The sequence below is a fragment of the Miniopterus natalensis genome, chromosome 22 (assembly GCF_054644295.1).
Source record: "Miniopterus natalensis isolate mMinNat1 chromosome 22, mMinNat1.hap1, whole genome shotgun sequence".
NCBI classification, from domain to species: domain Eukaryota; kingdom Metazoa; phylum Chordata; class Mammalia; order Chiroptera; family Miniopteridae; genus Miniopterus; species Miniopterus natalensis.
Window position 1 is genome coordinate 8497385 of NC_142102.1, and position 6000 is coordinate 8503384.

Here is a 6000-nt window from a genome sequence, read left to right on the forward strand (position 1 = left end):
CAGTGACACTTGTCTCCCCAGGTGGTGTCTCCGGCACAGCAGTAAATATGGAAGATTCTTGTGCATGAGCAGAAAGGGCTCTACGGACAGCCCCAGGAGAGAGCAGTGGGTGTGGAGGAGAGATGCCCTGGGCCATCTGGAGCGAGGAGTCAGGGCTGCTGGAGTCGATCGAGGTGCACCAGCTGCGCCACCCTGCCGTCCTCCGTCTTCTCCGCAGAGACCAGTCACTCAGCACCTGGCTGAATGTCACATCCTAGTCACCAAGGCTGTGGGGCTGGGAAGATCAATACTGTGTGATATTATTAATTACCCTTCTCTGTTTGGAGTCCTTGAAAGTGTCTGCCTGTTTTCTGCTGAGCATAAAGCCTTCCCACTCATACTCTGCTAATGCTTCCTCTCCCCTGAGCCCAGCAAGCAAGATTCAAATGAACAGATGAGGCCTGAGGATTTATGCGCACAGCCCCACACTCAGGACAGTGGGGGATGCCAGTGCCAGATGTGTTGAAACCAACAGAAGCCAGGCATCCTTTTAATCTTGATAAACAGAACCACAAGGAGGGGCTGCCTGGCCCAGGGTGAACCAAGGGAGCTGGGCCTGTAGAGGTCGCTGTATGCTCCCAGGAAGACGTGCAGCCTAGTTGAAGGCCTCCGTTTCAGGAGAAGGGAAGCATCGGCCTCGTTGAAAATCAGGCAGACTCTCTCCTGAGTCTGTGCAACAAAGGTGGATGCAGGAGAAACAGTGGGCAAGGCCCTAGGTGGGGGCCATGCACAGTCCTGGCCGTGAGTCAGACCCAGATGCTGCCCTCTGCTGCTCTAGCAACCGTGACACAGTGACTAGGAATCGTGTTACTAATAGGTCTCCTGGTGGTGCTGCTGCTGCTGGTCCAGGATCTTTCCCCTCAGACAAGAGCAAGGTCAGTGCTAATGCTGTGAGGCACTGACCCCTCCAGACACACATTGTCCTCTGAGTTCTAGCCGCCTCCGCGGAGATAGTGTGTAGGTGTGAGAGGAGGGACTGGTGCCAGTCCTTGTTTTTTTGTGTGTCTTTTTAAAAAATTTATCTTTATTGTTGAGAGTATTACAGGTGTCCCATTTTTTCCCCCCACTTGACCCCCTCCACCTTGCTTCCACCCTTTCCCAAGGCCTTCACCCTGTTTTTGTCTGTGTCCATGGGTTATGCATGTATGCATATAATTTCTTTGGTTAATCTCTTCCCAACCCCCAACCCCCTTCCTTCTTCCCCCTGAAATATGACCATCTGTTGCATGTGTCATTGTCTCTGGATCTATTCAGTTTGTCAGATTCTTTTGTTCATTAGCTTCTTCTTAAAGAAGATCCTTCAACATTTCCTGTAGTGCTGGTCTGGTGGTGATGAACTCTTTTACCTTTTCCTTGTGTGCGAAGCTCTTTATCTGACCTTCAGTTCTAAATGATAGCTGTGCTGGGTAGAGCAATCTTGGTTTTAGGCTCTTGCTTTTCATCACTTTGAATATTTCTTGCCACTTCCTTCTGGCCTGCAAGGTTTCTGTTGAGAAATCAGCGGACAGTTATGCTCCCTTGTAGGTAACTAATTGCTTTTCTCTTGCTGCTTTTAAGATTCACTCTTTGTCTTTAACCTTTGGCATTTTAATTATGATGTGTCTTGCTGTGGGCCTCTTTGGGTTCCTCTTGTTTGGGACTCTCTGTGCTTTGTAAGTCTATTTCTTTTACCAGGTAGGGGAAGTTTTCTGTCAACATTTTTTCAAATAGGTTTTCAATTCTTGCTCTCTTTGTTCCCCTCTTTCACCCCCATAATGCAAGTGTTGGGCTGCTTAAAGTTGTCCCAGAGTCTCCGGGATCCAGCCCCGCCTCGCTCTCGTCTCCGCCCCTCCTGCCGGTCTCAGTGCTGCTTCAGTCCCCTGGTTGTAGGGCTTCTGTTCAGCCAGATTTCAGGAGGCTCTGAGTGACGGTGGTTCTGTATTTTAGTTGTGATTTTGATGCGGTTGCGGGAGGCGGCGGGGCCACGGGTGCTGCGCCACCATCTTGCTGCACAAGCGCTTGGGTCTGGGATCTGAGCCTAATCGCATTTACTAGCAAGGCAGCTTGGGCAAATTGTTTACCCTCTCTGGGCCTCAGTTTCCCCACAGGTGCAATGGGGGTGACAGTGAAAGCACCAAGATCGCAGAGTCAGGGTGGGGATTGGAGGAGGGGTGTCTATAAAGAACAAGAGCTGTCCCACAGAGGTGACAGCGCAAACCTGGTGGCTGCTGCTCTCCCCTCCGCACGCAGGGACTAGAGGCCCGGCAGCTTCAGGGACCCAGGTCTTCCCGGCTCAGACCCCAGCCAGCCCACCGGGCATGTTGCCGAGGCAATCGTGTGTTTACCTCAAGACTGAAAAGGCAATTCTGGTTATTTATTCATAAACAAATCATCGTTTTGCTCACTAATCTGGTTTAACTAGGCTGGGCTGGGTGGCTGTCACTCTCTTGGGGTCCTGACCTGCAGCTATAGTTGGCTGGTGGTCGGGGCTGAGTTTGCAGCTGGGGCTGGACAGACAGGCTGCTGAGGCACCATCCTCTGCACATGGCGGCCTCAGGGCAGCTGACCCCTGACACGCTGGCCCAAAGGTCTCTGAGCGAGTGTCCCAGAGAGTCCAGCAATAGCCGGGTGGCCTTTCCTAACCTAGACTTAAAAGTCACGAAATGTCACTTCTGCCTCACTTTATACATTCAGGCAGCCACCAGGCTCCAGGGGAGGGGACATGGACTCCACCTCTCAATGGAGTGAGGGTCAAAGAATTGGGCGTATAGTTAAAAACCACCCTGGGGCTCTGACCCTGCTGCCAGGACTCCTTCCTGCCACCATGCTCTGTACCTGAAATGCCACCTGCCTACCTCTGCTGCTCCAGTTGCTCGTCCCTCCTGCCTGTCGCCACTGAACCCCATAGTCTCATGTTTGTGATCAGTTTACAGGGCTTCCTTCTCATGGGTTCCAGTTACATAAATAAGCAAATAAAAACACCAAAGAGGTATGTATAGGGGGGGAAAAACTGAAGGAACCACAAAAATGATTGTTACCTATAGCTGGGGTCATAGGTACTTGTCAGTTCCTTCTTTTATGTTCCTCAGTATTTTCCCCCCAACCCTCCACAAAGTACAGCTATAACTTGAACAATCAGAAAGATATTTTTTCTCCCCCAGAGCAAATACACTTAAAACTAGATGGTAAATGTTTCTTGTACTGAACCCAAATCTTAAAAACTCAGCTGTTCAGCTATTAAAGCCTTTGCCCTTCAAAGAAGCCAATTGTCTGCCACTCCAAAGTCACTCTATAAAAAGGTGAAAAAATACTGTAAGACAGATCCAAGGTGAATAGTAATACTCTCCCTGACGTACAGATTGAAACTGGAGCAGTTCTAGATTTCTGTGGTCAGAGGGTCATGGGTAGAAGATGCACTTGCATCAGATGCACTTGCACAGGTCTCTCTGCTGTTTTTCCTTCTGTGATTTCCCAGGGGGTGTGTGCAATGAACATTGAGGCCACGTCTGCCTGGCCAGTGGAGCTTTGGCTGCAGGCAGTGCTGCCAGCCAACTGCATTGTGACTTATGTGGAAAACAAAAATAGGGGGCACCCTTGTGTGAAGCCCATGTGGGAGTTAGCGTCTCTATCTAGGTCTAGAGGAGACAGAGGGCATGCACGCTCCCGTTCAGACAGATTGAGCTGTGGACGTTGAGAGTCAGAGTTTAAGTCAAGCCCACGTGCAGACTGTGCTCATTTCCTAAGCAGAGTCGGTGATTGTCAAACTTTATGCTCTAAGGTTTAGAGTGCCTGGTAATTTCTTTCAGAGATGCTTAAAAGTGTGCATTGCCAGCCCTGTGCAGGGAGAATCTGGTCCAGGGGTATGGGGCTGGGCCTCTGAATTTGCATTGCACACTAAGCCTCCCTGTGATCCTTTGAGGATTTCTCTGGGTCATTCACACCATGTGACGATGTATGTTTTTACAGTCAGATTCACACCCCAGCCTGTTGTGTGACCATCACGGTGTTAGCTAATGTCACATATTCTCCTCTGTGAGCTCCTCCTAAGTTACGAGGTCAGTGTCCATCTCTCCATCGGACCCATGAGAAACCTAGCTCAGAGGAACCAGGTGACTTGTCGGTGGCCACACAGCTGTCAGTGGTGGAGGTAAGATCTAGAACCAGGTAGGGGGAATCTGACAGCCAAAGGCCCTGGTGCTCCTGGGAGGAATATCTCCAAGGTTCTATAATTGGTGAGGTCTTGATTCCTGGGCCACTCCCTCCACCATCCTTGTGCCACCCTGGCCACATTCCACATTAAATTGCCCCTCCTCCCCCACCACCTTGGCATCTGAGATGCCCCCAAGAGGGGTAGCTTTTGTCTGGTGAGTGGTCGCAGGGTCCCTTCCTTGGATTCCCAGGTGGCCAAAATCCTCTGGGAGGAGTGTTGTCGGCACTGGGTGGGTGGAGAGCAGAGCATTAAGAGGGGAAATCAACTCTGAACAGTGGTGTGACCCCTGAAATACTGCAAATCCACCCTCCCAACACTGACCTAGATACCTGTGATCTTTCTAAGGCATATTCTAGAAATCAGAGAAACTGCTGAACGAGAAGAGGAATGAATGTTAGGAGAGTTAGACCTCATTGGGCCTGTATGCTGATTAACAATCATGCCTTTGCTCACGTGGAGATGGAACCCTCAGGGAGAGGCAGGATTTTCAAAGCTCAGTTTGCGAAAGGCGGCGATGTTTCTCTCTTCTGCAGACACTGAAGATGAATGTATTCATATTTTAACTGGGGCACAGGGAAGTAGAATACGTGCTCTGACTCTCACTGAACAGTTCTGCCTTGTGGTTGATGATGATGAAAACCAGGTCCTGGCAGTTGAGTCCAGAATATCCATGTGTCCGTCCATTGGTCCTGGGAAGAGAAGCACCCCTCCCAAACATCCGTCATTAAGAGAGAGGAACAGCCAGGCCGGGCGTGGCTCAGCAGTTAGGCATCGACCTAGGATCCAGGAAATTGAGGTTTGATTCCCAGTCGGGGCATGTGCCTGGGGTTGTGGGCTCCTTGATCCCCAGTAGGGGGTGTGCAGGAGGCAGCCAATCAATGACTCTTGTTGATGTTTCTATCTTTCTCTCTCCCTCTCCCTCTCTCTGAAATCAATAAAAATATATCTTTTTAAAAAAGAGAGAGAAAGGGACAGACTATTTCCAAGGGAAGGGTCATCTTGGAAGCTGAGCAGCCTTGCTATCGATGGAGGTTAAGATGCAGGTCCATTCTTGGCCTCCAGGGACCTGGTACTGTGGCTGTTCCCAGTCATGGGGTCTCACTGCTGTGAGACCTATGGCTTAGAGGACGAGTCTGGGGGAAAGGGGAGGGGTTGTCACCATACTCCTGTGACTTAAAACTCCTCAATGTCTTCCCATTGCCTACTGTACCCAACTAAAGGACACTTCATGCCAACACCAGCTGGCTGTTGAGAGGGACTGAGGCCTCACTCTGGCTCTGTGGGGAAGGTCATGATTGATTAGCGATGTCTGCTCTGGGCAGGGAAGGGAGGCTTGACAGACGTGTGCCATCCATTTGCAGTCTTCTCACACACAGGGAGCTCCGTCTGAGCCAAGGAGAAGTCAGTGTAGCCAGAGGGAGCAGGACGTGATGATAAAGGCCATACAGTACCAGGCCACTTGTTGGTTAGCAGTGCCAACTGCTGGATGACAAACAGATGTCATCATGCCTGCTAACTGTGGTCAAGTCGTCACAGCCACCTGAGCATGAAAATTCACACCCATGGGCAGAGCATCATATTTCAATCCCCAGTGTCTGCTGTAGGCCTGGATTGTGGGAGTGGAGGCATGATTCCTTATTTTTCTGACCCTGCTGTGATCTCTTGGGAGAACACAGGGTTCCTTTCCATCACAACACGCCAAGGACAGAAATGAACTGCCATTCTGGAGTCCCTGGGGTGCTGGGAGCCTGGTCTCCCTTCTGGGGGGCACA